We start from the raw sequence: 16,049 nt of genomic DNA, 5'->3' as shown, positions 1-16,049 counted from the left end.
ATTTTTCAATATCACCTATTTTCATACATTTTATGTATGCATTTTTATGCATTCTTTTTCATTTACAAGACAATTCATTATAAGGCATGCCATACTGTTAAAATTGCCAACTAGGGACAAACTCCATGTGGGTCACCTCATTTATGGCAGCTGATATTTTTCCTAGATTTCTCTTGTCAAGAGGTGTGGGATTGATCTAAATATCATCCAATTCTGACAAGTATTTATGGAGATATGAATTTATTTGTAATTACTTGAAAAATCGTCAAGGTCGGCTAGCAACTAAATGTGTGGCACAAATAATATAAATACAAGTGAGATTCATTCATTTCAAATCATCTCATCATCTCTCATTCTTCTCTCTCTCCTTGTATGATTGAGTATACACAAGGAAGAGGATCTCTCACACGTGGGAAGCAAGAAGATGCACGCTGAAAGAGGACACAGGAAAGAGGACGCAAAAATTGTTGACTGCGTTGACCGAGTTTGACTGAGGTAGCAGAAGGCATCTTTGACCTGCGTTGACTCATCAAGGGTGCAGTTTTGGTGTGGCTGCCTCTCCTAGGAAGGCCACAGATTTTGGCATAGAAACCAAGGCAATCTGACCTCTGGTTTGACCAACATTGACTGCCCGAGTTTTAGGCAGTAGTTTGACTGTGTTTTTGGGGCTGTTCAAGGGTTGTTTCTTCACGCTGTTCGAGGGCTAGTTGACCAAAAATTGACCATGCATATTGGAGGTCAATTTCAACTTGTTTGGCCAAGTTTGACTTTGCTAATCTAGGGTTTGTTGCTGCTGATATAAATTTCCAGAATTTTGATTTTGTACTATTTCTCTTTGCTGAATTATTGAAGATAAAAGAAGATTTGATCAAAGGGTTTCCCCACATTGGGTTTTGTCCCTGGCTTGCCGCCACATCTTGTGTTTCTTTTCTTGGCTTGTTTTCTTTTGATCGTTTAATGTTGTATCTGCACTTTACTTAATGTATATGTGATTGCTAATCTATGGCTAATAAGAAGAAAAGAAGTAAACTGCTCTAACTCTAAGCATAGAACATACCATAATTTAACATGGTATCAGAGCTAAGGTGAGGAAAAAGCCCAAGCAAGAGCAAGAGTAAGAGCAATCACTGAAGAGAAGGTTGGCAAGGCTATCCTAAAAACTTCATGGGGCCCTCAACACTCTTCCCCGCCGAAGACGAGCTCCCTGAGAATTCTAACTATCACGGATGGAAGATGTCTCTCGATCTGACTTTAGAAGATCAGGAAGTGTTGGACCATGTGAGAGGAAATATTTTTGTGCCTCCATCAAATGCATCCGCTGCTGCCAAAAGCAAGTGGTCCAAGGGAGAAGTCAAAGGAAGGAATATCATCCGAGACTCTCTCGACAAGCGCTTGGTGGCCTATGTTTCCGAGCTAACAACCTCCAAGGAAATCTACGATAGATTGGTGAGTTTATTTAAAGTTAAAGATGCAAATCAAGTTCTGTTCCTTAGAAATAAGTTGAAGGAAATTAAGAAGGGCAAAGATGAGAGTATGCAAGCATATTTCTTAAGGATCACCAAGATCAAGAATGATCTCCTATCTATTGGGGAAGTAGTTCCTGACAAGGAAATGACTATCATAACCCTTGGATGACTTCCACCTAAATGATATATATTCAAGACTACTCTTCTCAACAATAATGTCATCCCAGGATTTGAGGAATTGATGGCTAGATGTTTTCAAGAAGAGAAAAGGATGGAAGAGCAAGAAATGCCCATACTTAAAGGTCATCCCTCTTCCTTTTCTTCTCATGCTAAAAGAAGAAACAATTTTGGGGCTAAATCCAAAGGAAAGGCTGGACCAAAGGGTGGAAGAAAAGGTCGATATTACAATTGCAACAAGGTGAGGAAAAAGCCCAAGCAAGAGCAAGAGTAAGAGCAATCACTGAAGAGAAGGTTGGCAAGGCTATCCTAAAAACTTCATGGGGCCCTCAACACTCTTCCCGCCGAAGACGAGCTCCATGAGAATTCTAACTATCACGGATGGAAGATGTCTCTCGATCTGACTTTAGAAGATCAGGAAGTGTTGGACCATGTGAGAGGAAATATTGTTGTGCCTCCATCAAATGCATTCGCTGCTGCCAAAAGCAAGTGGTCCAAGGGAGAAGTCAAAGGAAGGAATATCATCCGAGACTCTCTCGACAAGCGCTTGGTGGCCTATGTTTCCGAGCTGACAACCTCCAAGGAAATCTACGATAGATTGGTGAGTTTATTTAAAGTTAAAGATGCAAATCAAGTTCTGTTCCTTAGAAATAAGTTGAAGGAAATTAAGAAGGGCAAAGATGAGAGTATGCAAGCATATTTCTTAAGGATCACCAAGATCAAGAATGATCTCCTATCTATTGGGGAAGTAGTTCCTGACAAGGAAATGACTATCATAACCTTTGGATGACTTCCACCTAAATGATATATATTCAAGACTACTCTTCTCAACAATAATGTCATCCCAGGATTTGAGGAATTGATGGCTAGATGTTTTCAAGAAGAGAAAAGGATGGAAGAGCAAGAAATGCCCATACTTAAAGGTCATCCCTCTTCCTTTTCTTCTCATGCTAAAAGAAGAAACAATTTTGGGGCTAAATCCAAAGGAAAGGCTGGACCAAAGGGTGGAAGAAAAGGTCGATATTACAATTGCAACAAAATGGGCCACTATGCGAGGGAGTGCCCTGATAAAAGGGACCCACACCATGATTTTGACTCTCAAGGAAATCAAAGGAATGGCACGTCCAATGGCAGAGGTAAAAGAAATGTCAGAAATCAAGGAAGAGGACAACCCTTCAAGAAGGCAAGAAACTCCAGGTATGAATCTAATGTTGTTAACAATAAGCAAGATGAATATTGTCTACTAGCAGCCCTCTCTACTACTGCTCCCACGGACTCGCTGGGAAATTGGCTTATTGATAGTGGTGCCTCAAGGAACTTCACTGGTTACAAAGAAGCTCTCTCCAATATGATTGAAAAGGAGACCAACCTAGAAATTTTCTTGGGGACAACACAAAATATCCCATGAAAGGCGTAGGGAATGTCACTCTTCAATTGAATTAGGGTAATACAATTCATTTGCAAGAAGTCCTATATGTACCTTATCTCAAAAAGACCCTGGTGTCTGTTTCGGCAATGGAGTATAAAGGCTACAAGGTAACCTTCATTGATGGAAAGGTACATGTATGGAAAAAGAATTTTAAGGAAGCTTTCACTCTTGGGTTTCGAGTCGATTCATTATATCATGTCGGAGGAAGTCCGCTGGGTGTCATGTCTTGTGATACATCACTTCATTCCGAACTATGGCATCAAAGGTTTGCTCACCTTCATTATAAAGCTCTACCCAATGAAAAACAAATGATGACAGGGATGCTTGAGTTCCGAGTAGAGCAAGAAGGTGTATGCTTGGATGTGCCGAAGGAAAACTCAAAAGAGGACCATTCGCCTCAATCCAAAGCAAGATCTTTGATATATTGCAGTTGGTTCACTCAGACATATCTGGTATGATGCCTATGAACTCTTTGGGAGGATATTTATACTACCTCACTTTTATAGATGATTATTCTCACAAGACTTGGATATACTTCTTAAAAAAGAAGGATGAAGTGTTCACTTGGTTTCGTCACTTCAAAGCCTTGATCGAGAATCAAACTATAAAGAAGATCAAGATCTTAAGGACTGACAATGGGACTGAGTATGAATCCAATGAGTTCCATGACTTTTACAATGAGGTTGGCATTAAGAGGGAGACTAAAACATCATATACTCCTAAGCAGAATGGTTTGGTGGAAAGGAATAATCGTACGATTATGGAAGTTGTCTGTGCTATGCTTCACGATCAAAGACTTCTGAAGTTTCTATGGGCTGAAGATGCGAATATCTTCGTATATGTGCAAAACTGATGCCCTCATCAAGCATTGGGTTCCAAGAATCCCGAAGAGATGTTCACTGGTAAGAAAACTGACGTATCTCATTTTAGAATTTTTGGAAGTCCGATATATTTCCATGTGCCAAAGGAGAAGAGGAATAAATTGGGTGCATCTAGAAAGAAAGGAATCTTCGCGAGCTATAGCGAAAACACTAAGGGCTATATAATTTATGTGGCTGGTCAAAGGGAAATCGAGATTAGCCATGATGTCACCTTTGACGAAGATATGGCTCTTAGCAAAGTTGACAATATTCCTACTCCATGGATTTGGACCTGTTTGTTGAGGCTGTGTGACATAACCATAACCACCATTGTATCCTTGTCCACCACCATAATATGCCCCGTTCCATTGATTTGGATCTGGTTGCTGTGTTTGAAAAGACCCTGCACGCTGCACTTGTTTATTTCTTTTCCAAGAAAGCCGAATTGGTCTCTGACCAAGAACTGTACCATGTAACATTTGCAATGCTAATTGTGCAGATGCCCTGTTGCTGCTTTAACTGAAACTAATTTACTGTGGATGCTGCTGATAGTTTGCATTTGGAGCGATATTAATGAACATATTTGCGTCTTGAGGTTGCGTTGCATAAGCATAACCAGCATTATATGGTTGTGTGGCATAACTATAATCAACATTGGATCCTTGGATACCACCATAATAAATCCCACTCCATGGATTTGGATTTGTTTGTTGAGGCTGTGTGACATAACCATAACCAACATTGTATCCTTGTCCATCACCATAATATGCCCCATTCCAATGACTTGGATTTGGTTGCTGTGTTTGAAAAGGCCCTGCATGCTGCACTTGTTTGTTTCTTCCCCAAGAAAGCCTAATTGGTCTCTGACCAAGAACTGTACCATGTAACATTTGCAATGCTAACTCTGCAGATTCCCTGTTGCTAAACTGGACAAATCCACACCGCTTGCCGAAAGGTATATTTGCATGCACAAGCTCACCACACTGGCCAAATGTCTCCATCAGCATTTCCACTGTCACATTGGGATCTAAGCCACCAACAAACAGAGTAGTATTGTTTGGATCATTCTCTGGGTCCAACTCGACCACTTGAGGAGGATAGGGTTGCTGCACTTGTTTGTTTCTTCCCCAAGAAATCCTAATTGGTCTCTGACCAAGAACTGTACCATGTAACATTTGCAATGCTAACTCTGCAGATGCCCTGTTGCTAAACTGGACAAATCCACACCGCTTGACGAAAGGTTTCTTTGCATGCACAAGCTCACCATACTGGCCAAATGTCTCCATCAGCATTTCCACTGTCACATTGGGATCTAAGCCACCAACAAACAGACTAGTATTGTTTGGATCATTCTCCGGGTCCAACTCGACCACTTGAGGAGGATAGGGTTGCTGATAAACAATAGTTTGCTTTGTTATGGCAGGAGCTATTCGCATAGGTCTGGAGGAAAAACATATTCCATTCATTTCTGTTATAGCCCTAGCCTGCTCATTCCCATCCCCAAATGTTACAAACCCATATCCTTTTGAACGGCCTGTAACCCTATCAGTAATGACCTTTGCTTCTTTTATAGATGGGTATCTGGCTCTGAAGGTCTCTCGCAGCAGCTCATTTGTGTCATCGGATGCCAAATCTCCCACTAATATAGTAAAATATTCAGAACGATTTTCTCCACCGGTATTCGTTGCCCAATTTAGCCTGTAAAATTGTTCAGCCCTGGGCATCTCTACACCATTGTAATTTTGGAGAACCATCTGGGCTGTTGCATTGGTTGCAAAATCCAAGAAGCCATAACCCTCTGAATTTCCAGTCTGCTTATTGCGTATGATCTCAAGGAAAGAAGGTCTTGGGTAGAAGCAAAACATTCGTGCAGATAATTCTCATCCATCCAATGCTGCAAACCTCCGATCCAGAGGGTACTAATATCGTCGGCCGAGTTCACTACTTGCCGGGATTGCTGCACCATAACCTGAGGTTGAGGTTGGGGTTGTTGAGGCATCATCAATTGTTCTTGATATTTTTGCTGATGGGAATCGATCGTGGGCTCTGCAGTGGGATCTGGCTGCATCATTCTGAAATATTTAAAAGAATGCCAGAAAAATCTCCCGGACACAGCGCACTGCAGGAAATCTATGGCAACTCGAAAGGTACGCAAAAATTCTATGAAGGCTGGGCAGGTTTTAATCCAGACTTTAGAGAGCTACAGCTTCTGTCCACTTATTTTTTTCAGAGAGCAGCTTCTGTCCACTTATATGCTCGAAAGGAATACAAGAAAGTAAGACTGTATGTTGGTAATAGAAGATGTGTAGGTTCTATATATATTCGCCTTTACCAGTCCGGGCCTGGCTTGTACTATCAAAATGTGGATGCTTCCTTTTGTTTGGGTTTGTTGAAGTTAAATGTATTAATTTAAAGAAAACGTTAAACAATGGAAATGAGATTCTTATTTATGATCGTGCCTTTACAAGAATTTGATATTTTTGTAGTAAGCAATCTCTATGGTTCAATATTTCTCAATTAGGTTTATAATAAGCATGTCACTTATTTCGAATAATGTTAGAAATTATTGAGCTTTTTTTTTTTTAAGGGTGGTGAATATTATAATTAATATAATCTTCTTAAAATATATATGATTTTTGAGAGAATAGATAATATTATTGTGTATAATTTTATATAAGACTAGATCCTTAATAATGATAAACATAGTATAATATGCAGTATCTTGTTACAATAAGATTGTCATTTTTAATATTGAATTTCATTAATGTTGATGTTATGATACATGACACTTGTGGGGTGTTCTCACCTATCAACATATAGCATACCATTTACACTACTAGATTTTTACATTTTCGGAGTCACTTTGATCACGACAATACTTGACAATATACTCCTATTAAAATTATTACATTACAATATACTCCTATTAAAATTATTACATTACATATTATAATAAAATTCAGTGTCTAGAATAAACTTGATTAATATTTTCTTATTAAAGTTATCAAAAAGAGTCTTAATATCCACACTCCAAGGTACCAAACCAAAGCCTATGATTCTAGAAATAAATTTCTATACTCCAAAAATTGAAAAATTCACATCAATATAATTATTAGTAAATATATAATCACCTACATATAGGGTGGTTAGTATGTCAGGAAATCTTGTCCTTTAATATTGTATTTAGAAATAATAAAATATTATTTCCATTAAAAAAATATAAAAAATAAATAATAGAAATAAAATAAAATAAAAAATCTTTCAACTTGAAGCATACATAAAACATTTCAATTTGTATCTTAATTTTACATCAACTTTATATAGAGAAAGTAATTGAAAATAAAAAATTTCTAAGCCAATAGACATGTCTATTTCTAGATAGACCTTCCAAAATTGTAATATAATTATTAGTAAATATTAGGTGGATGATAGAGAATTAAGCTCCATGGAATATGTTGGAATATTCATATTTAGTTATGCTCTTTTAATTAATTTATCTAAAATTAATTAATTAAAAAATATGTCATATCAACAATTACTATGTTGGGTATATGGTGTTGATAAGTCATGGTATTGGCCCATGGCATTGTAACAAAATATATTTACAAGTTAAAGATTTCCATGGTAAGATGGAGGTGAATCTCCATGATTAAGAATATTGCTTAACTCACACATTAATTATGTTTATAATAATTATAATTTAAAATTTAGTTAAAATTTACTATTATTTTTTAATCATGTATCATAGGATAAGTGTTTTGATGCTTATCATGGATTGATGTCTATTGACATTTACCAACCGTTTAATTTATATGGTTGCACTAATTTAGTTTATAAGTTCTTTCCTTCACTACTCAAAATCAAATTAACACATTGCATCTAAAAATAATATTGTATTATGCTCCAAATCAAGAAATGTGTAAGTGACTTAAAAAAACAACAGAAGCAAAAGACTAAATTTTGGTTTAAATGAAATAATATATATGTTGAGTAACATCTCATATATACATAAAAAGAAAGAAAAATACTTGTTACCTTTCAATATGAGGAAAATATATATTTAAAAATATATGAATAAAAAAAATAATATTTTGTCTGCAAAGGGTAGCTCAAGTGGCAATGGCCGTGGAAATAAAGTCTCACAAAGTCTCACAAAACCAGAGATATACATGTAAAAATTCGAAAATGAAAGGGTCCTACCAAACTTACAAAAAAAATATTAATATAAACAATATATTACGTAAATAAAATATTTTAATATATATATATATATATATATAAACCCAAATATCAAGCTTTACATGCAAATGAACTCAAATAAATCTACGCTAATTACACTGGAAAATTATGCCACTTTCCCATTCATTAAATTTTCTTTTGGTGGTAAAGAAACATCTTAAATTCCTCTTGGGTCGTGTAGCCTCCCTATCTTACTTTTTCCTAAAATGCAAACCCCACTACATAATATGCCATTTTTGGCTTAGGCTGGGAGTACGAGGTTTCCACTCTTGTAACAGTGTACCCACTCAATAATATTCCCTCTTTTCTCGTAATCACCTTCCAATCTCTGTGCTACCAACTTGAGTGATGTCGACATATCCATGTTGTAAGTGTGGATTGAGTGAGCCCAGAAGTTTGTTTAAGCACCGTTTTAAAGTGTTAAATAATGAGAGTGAGACAAGAAGTTTAATTATGGTTTTAAAGTGTTAAATAATAAAATTATATATATACTAGCAATTGCCCCAAAAGGTGTAAGGAGAGGTCGATAGAATTGTTAAATTGAAAAAGTTGACTTTGTTTTGAAATAATAATTATTGTATTAGATTTAGGTTGTTTAGTGTGTTTGTGTTAAGTTGGTAATATACAATCAAAATAATAATTGAAATATTGAGATGATGAAAGTCCCATAGTTTGTCTATACATATCAAACAAGCCCCTCAGTTCTCTAGCCCCTTAGGTTCTCTACATTTTACATATCCTTTCATACATCACAAAAAATAAATAAATAAATTTTATGGGGATTTGAATTTGATATCTAATTTTAACATGCTATTGTTGCATTTTCATTAAAGTAGAATTTCTCTCATTTATATATATGTTTACTATATGTAGTAATTCAAAAAAAATTATTATTAATATGTTCATTGATTTTTTATATATATTATTATTTTTAATATATATTTTTAATCTAGTATATAAAATTCTGATATGATAAAATGAATTATAAACTTACATACTTAGAGATTGTTAATATGAGACCATTGAAAAATGCTTATAAATTTTCTCAATTTACTAAAACATGTTTTAGGTTTTCCCAATTTACTAAAACCATACACAAGTGCACAATTTGGTAGGACTCACCTCTTCTTCAAAGAACCTATTAGTTCTTTTCCCTTCCAGGGTCTACCATAAGTGTTTACATCTTTTCCTTAAGGTAACAAAGTCTAGCTTGTTGTCTCTGTCTCTCTTGAATATATACCAATAATTATTCATGAGGAATATATGTTGACAAAAGAAACATGCATTAATAATCAAACTTAAGAATAATATTGTTAATAACAATATTTTAATGTATATATAAAATAAAATAAAGTAATTTAAATTTAAAAATTTCTTATATTTTCTTTAAATGTGTCATTTATTTCATTTTTAAGATGGAATTGATATATAAGATATAAAAATAATAATAATAATAATAAAGAAAAGTTTAATATAGGTTATACATCAAATATTTGAAGATGCATGTTGAGTAAAAGATTTTAACATCAAATATATAGAGAGAGAAAAAGTGAGAGAATTCTTATTCCATTAATAAATTCTTTCTAATTCAAGGTATAAGGGAACTCATGATTAATTTGAATTTGGTATATAAAAGAATATTAATAATAAAAATAATTAAATATATGCAAGGAAGAAAAAATATTAATACCAAAAATATTTAATATGTGTGTAAAAAGAATGTGTGTTGCTCAAAACCAACATAGATCCGTCTAACCTCAGATCTACCAAACATAGATCCATCTAACTTCAGACCTATCAAGAGTTGAGAGGAATAAATCTATTAAGGTGCAAACCTTTATTCCTCTGCTTGGTAAATTAAATCCCTTAGAAATTATTTTTAAACACATAAAAAAAAAATCCCCATTATTATTATTATTAAATATATAAATTGTTATGTCTACTACATTCTAATTATAAATAGTGATTAAGTCCACATTCTAATTATAAATTTTTATTAAATCCACATTCTAGTTATTAAGTCCGCATTTTATTGAGTTGAAGATTAAGAAAATAAAAACAATACAAATTATTAAAACATATTTAGAAAGAAAAATACATTTAACACCTTCTAAATGTTACCTAATTATTCCACTTTTTATTTTTTTCAAATTTAGTGATTTTTTTTTAACTTATATTTTTTTTATAATATTTAAAATATGTTTTTAAATATATAAATACATTCAATGTGAAAAAAAACTTGTAAAATTGTATAAATTCCATAAAAAGTTCATCCAAAACTCATAACAATTAGACTACCATTATGCAAAAACCACTTTTATTTTTTTTCGGAAATTTTATAGAATTATTTTTTTAAAAACTTTATAAAACATAACTTGACCATGGAAGAAGAAAAAAGAAAGATATTGTATATAGATTGGGAGCCCCATAATTTCCCACAATCCACACTGCCAACTTCTGCACCTGTATTGTGTTGCTGTTGCAGCATATAAAATCCTGCAAATGTATCATTGGTCGGTAAACCCAAATTTCCTAAGGAAGGAATATGTTGTTGTGGGTGGCAAAATTGCTTCAGCTCTATGCTTGTCGGGAGTCCCTGAAGTAAATTTCCCTGACTGTTCATCAATGGTTGCCCAAATTTGCCTCTATTTAAAGGATTAGAGTTTACACCATGAAATGCTGCTTGTAAAAGCAATGTCCGATCAACGTTTGGCAGGCCCAACCCATTGTTTGGATTCACTTGTCCAAGAAGTTCAGCGGGTAATGTCACCAGTGCTTGACGTGATTTTTGACCTGATGCCGCAAGCCTTTGAAGATCCAGCCTTCCAAGTAAACCCATAGGTCCAACACCTGCTTCTGTAGTTCCCCCAAAAGAAGAGTTCATTCCACTTGGCTGTTGTGCCACTCCACTTAACCTTTTCAGATATAGCCTATATTTCTGAGCAGTGAAATAATAAGACCAATTAAAAAGTTACATTGTTCTCAGTTGTAAATTCTAATAATATGACAACAATACTGACAAAAGAAAATATATTAAATATAGAGTAAAGTCAATTGAATGATGAATCCTTTCCCCTATCTCCTCTCTTAATTTTAACTCTCCAATAAATACATACAACTCAATTATGAACAAGAACCCAATAATAGGCACAACGTAATTGTGATGAAATAGAAAGGATCTAGCATAAACTCTAATAGCAGAGTTTGTGGAAGCTATAGTTCCGCACAATGTGACAACCCCATAAAAAAAGAAAGGATTGCTGAAAGGTTCGGCATCAGGTCAAATGAGTTCAATGAAGCCAATTACATCTAAAAAATACATGCCCACTTCCATATGAAACAGAGAGCAATAGGCATATAAGACATCCACAAAATATTTCAATCACGTTAATGTAAGATGAATTAGATAGGGAAACAAGGAGTTAAGGCATGAAGGTAGGTCATATAAGAAATATTGAAGACTACAGAAATTTTATACGAAGCCATAATCAGGAGCAACATGACAGGAAAATATTTAAATGAAAAAAATGAAGCTGCAATTACTAGTAACATAATCAAGGAAAACTGCCCACGAGGCATAGAAAAGTCATCAATAAGTTGCACTGTTAAGAAACTCCTTGTGTGAAGGTCACCACTACAAAACCCCGTGGTTTTGCTAACATATACAATTAAATTAAAAAAAAAAAAAAAAAACAATTAAAAAAGAAAAGGAAAACTATAGCTAATAGCATCAGCATAATATCAAAACAATTGCAAGAAGAAATCCGACAATTTCACAAAAGCATGAAACCAAGATGAAAGATCACTATCAAACACTAGTGACTACAAACCTTAAATTCTTCTTCTGCTATAGTCTTTTGAAATTATTTTTCTTTCTTTTAAATAAATCTATGGAAACATAGGTTGCTTAAATTTTTACTCGCACTGGATGTCTCTGCGTCTAAAGATTAACCTATCTTCTAAATTTGAGTTAAATGCCCTCTTCCTTTTGCTTAGTTTTTTAAGCATGCCAGATATCTCTGTGTCTCAGAGGGTTAACTTGTTTCTTCTAAATTTAAATTTGAAAACCTCTCATTCAATCAAGATAGCTTTAAGTTTTCTTTAAAATAAAAAATGATTTTAACCTAAATTTACAAAAATCACCATGTCCAGTTTACATATAAGTTCATACTAACTCCAATGGCTATTATAGCCGGTAATTAAGCTACACAAATTAAGCGGTTCAATACAAATGTTGTTATGGGAATTGAGGTTGATCTGAAACTGCTAGAATCTTTTGCAGATACTCAATTTCATGACAGTGGCTTGGATGAGCTTGAAGGTGCAACAAATCCAAAAAAGTCTTTGTTAGAGGCAAGGCAGTGGGTTAGTCTTTTATTAAACAACCATCCAGAGAATTTCATGAATCCTGTTATAAGGGAGAAGCATTATAGTTCTTTGGATTACAGAAAGGTGGTCATGATTTCTGAGAAATACAGAGATTCATTTGATAGACTCTTTGGAACCTTTGGTACATGAAATTTGAAGCAAAATGCAAAGAAAAAATCACTTGAGACATTGATAAAGAGACTGAGAGAGTTGAGTTGATGTAATGATGAAAATGCTTTATTTATGGAGTTGGAAAATCGTCATTTTGTAGGGTTAATAACCTTGTCTAATAATCATTACTGGAAAAGAGGCCATTGCCTCAATTCTTCTTCTTTCTAAGTTCCTCATCCTATTGTTTTGTAGTCACCATCAATAGTCACAGTTAATGTTCTGGTAAAATATTCCTCCTCGAGAGCAATGGAATCTTAGTTAATGGACATTTATAACAAATTCTTGTGAATTGTGGAGGATGGAGAACATTGTACATCAAGATGGGGCTCCATTCATGTATTATCACACTTACAATGTAAGCCTTCCAGGCCCATGTATTCATGATTTTTCCTTTTTATTGTAGAAAATATATCTAAAACAGCTAGGACAACATTTGAAATTCTCAAATTCTCTTCCTTTTTTGGTTGAAGCATGTCAGCATTTTTAAATACCTGTGAATGAATCTGGACCCCAAGAAATACATGTTGAGTCAGAAAGTCTTGTGGTTTTCTTTATGTTCTTATGCGTTTACATGCTGCTCTGTTCTCTTTTTCTCTTCCAATATAAAGGACTTACATTCCCAGTCTGTTTTGTCTCCTATATCTTTTACTCTATTTCAGATTTAATAAGTTGTACAATATCAATAGTAGCTCAGAAGGTGGGCTGGCAGGCAGTGTAGACTCCAAATATCACAGAGGTTCTATCAACCTATATTGTGAGCTATCCGATGCATTATACTTGTCTACTATCAAAAAACAGTGGCTGGATTCCTATTATGTAACATGGAGCTGGCATTTTGTTCCTTTTGATTCAAAAGTTTCAAATTCAACTTGCCATTAGATCTTATCTAATTATTTATTAACCTACATGTTTGAAACCACCATACCCACTATTAAATCCCCTAATGTTGAATGCAGTTTCTGTCGTTTCTTTGTTGATTTTGCTAGGTGTTTGATTCAAGAGCACATATTTTGAACCTGAGAATTAATTATGAATGAAATAAAAAAATAAAATAAAAAATTGAAATTCAATATCCATATAAAAGTACAAAAATTCGAACCATGAACAAATATTTTGTTAATAATTTAAAATATTAAATTCGAACCATATACCATGAACAAATATTTTGTCAATAATTTAAAATATTAAATTTATTATTTAGAAATAGCAGATTGAAAAATTAAAACAGTAACCAAAAAATCTATGACTAATTTACTGCGGCTGCTGTAACTGAAACTAATTTATCTATAACTAATTTACTATGGCTGCTGTAACTGAAACTAATTTACTGTCGATGCTGCTGATAGTTTGCATTTGGCGCGATATTAATGAACATATCGGGTCTTGAGGTTGCCTGGCATAAGCATAACCAGCATTATTTGGTTGTGTGGAATAACTATAATCAGCATTGGATCCTTGGATACCACCATAATAAATCCCACTCCATGGATTTGGATCTGTTTGTTGAGGCTGTGTGACATAACCATAACCACCATTGTATCCTTGTCCACCACCATAATATGCCCCGTTCCATTGATTTGGATCTGGTTGCTGTGTTTGAAAAGACCCTGCACGCTGCACTTGTTTATTTCTTCTCCAAGAAAGCCGAATTGGTCTCTGACCAAGAACTGTACCATGTAACATTTGCAATGCTAACTCTGCAGATGCCCTGTTGCTGCTTTAACTGAAACTAATTTACTGCAACATATTTGCGTCTTGAGGTTGCGTTGCATAAGCATAACCAGCATTATATGGTTGTGTGGCATAACTATAATCAGCATTGGATCCTTGGATACCACCATAATAAATCCCACTCCATGGATTTGGATTTGTTTGTTGAGGCTGTGTGACATTACCATAACCAACATTGTATCCTTGTCCATCACCATAATATGCCCCATTCCATTGATTTGGATTTGGTTGCTGTGTTTGAAAAGGCCCTGCACGCTGCACTTGTTTGTTTCTTCCCCAAGAAAGCCTAATTGGTCTCTGACCAAGAACTGTACCATGTAACATTTGCAATGCTAACTCTGCAGATGCCCTGTTGCTAAACTCCACAAATCCACACCGCTTGCCGAAAGGTATTTTTGCATGCACAAGCTCACCATACTGGCCAAATGTCTCCATCAACATTTCCACTGTCACATTGGGATCTAAGCCACCAACAAACAGGGTAGTATTGTTTGGATCATTCTCTGAGTCCAACTCGACCACTTGAGGAGGATAGGGTTGTTGATAAACAGTAGTCTGCTTTGTTATGGCAGGAGCTATTCGCATAGGTCTGGAGGAACAAAATATTCCATTCATTTCTGTTATAGCCCTAGCCTGCTCATTCCCATCACCAAATGTTACAAACCCATATCCTTTTGAACGGCCTGTAACCTTATCAGTAATAACTTTTGCTCCTTTTACAGATGGGTATATGGTTCTGAAGGTCTCTCGCAGCAGCTCATCCGTGGCATCAGATGCCAAATCTCCCACGAATATAGTAAAATCTTCAGAACGATTTTCTCTACCCGTTTTTGTTGCCCAATTTAGCTTGTAAAATTGTTCAGCCCTGGGCATCTGTACACCATTGTAATTTTGGAGAACCATATGGGCTGCTGCATTGCTTACAAAATCCAAGAAGCCATAACCCTCTGAAAGTCCAGTCTGCTTATTGCGAATGATCTTAAGAGAGAGAAGGTCCTGGGTAGAAGCAAAACATTCCTGCAGATAATTCTCATCCATCCAATGCTGCAAACCCCCGATCCAGAGGGTCCTAATCTCGTCTGTGGAGTTCACTTGTTGCGAGGATTGCTGCACCATAACCTGAGGTTGGTGTTGCCGTTGCTGGGGCCAAAACCTAGCTTCGGGAGGCAGGGGCATCATCAATTGTTCTTGATGTTGTTGCTGCTGGGAATCAATCGCCGGTTCTGCCATGGGATCTGTCTGCATCATTCTGAAATATTTAAAAGAATGCGAGAAAAAACTCCGCGACACAGCGCAGTGCAGGAAATCTACGTCAGCTCGAAGGGTACTAAAAAATTCTATGAAAGCTGAGCAGGTTTTGATCCAGACTTTAGAGAGCTATAGATTCTGTCCACTTATATGCACTCGAAAGAAATGATAGAAAGTAAAACTTTATGTTGGTAATCGAAGACGTGTAGGTTCTATATATATTCGCTTTACTGGTCCGAGCCGACTTTTATTGGTTGGTAGCCAATCGGTGTTCTAAGCTTCATTTTGTTGGGGTTGGTTGAATTTAAATGTATTAATTTAAAGAAAATGTTAAACCATACCAATGAGATTCTTATAGTT

The 16,049-nt window shown here is 35.2% G+C and overlaps 2 pseudogenes; both read right to left on the bottom strand.

Annotated features, from left to right (window-relative positions):
* Positions 1 to 4,462: 4,462 nt before the first annotated feature.
* On the bottom strand, positions 4,463 to 5,820 carry LOC149196259 (polyadenylate-binding protein RBP45A pseudogene; annotated as a pseudogene).
* An 8,624-nt stretch (positions 5,821 to 14,444) lies between these two features.
* Positions 14,445 to 15,563, bottom strand: LOC149196258 (RNA-binding protein L pseudogene; annotated as a pseudogene).
* Between the last annotated feature and the right edge of the window lie 486 nt (positions 15,564 to 16,049).

Source organism: Pinus tabuliformis, chromosome 2_2 (assembly GCF_031772625.1).
Source record: "Pinus tabuliformis cultivar Carrire ecotype Pingquan chromosome 2_2, CPIR1, whole genome shotgun sequence".
Lineage (NCBI taxonomy): Eukaryota > Viridiplantae > Streptophyta > Pinopsida > Pinales > Pinaceae > Pinus > Pinus tabuliformis.
The sequence above is the reverse complement of the archived record's forward strand: the minus strand, read 5'-3'. Positions and strand labels throughout refer to the sequence as shown.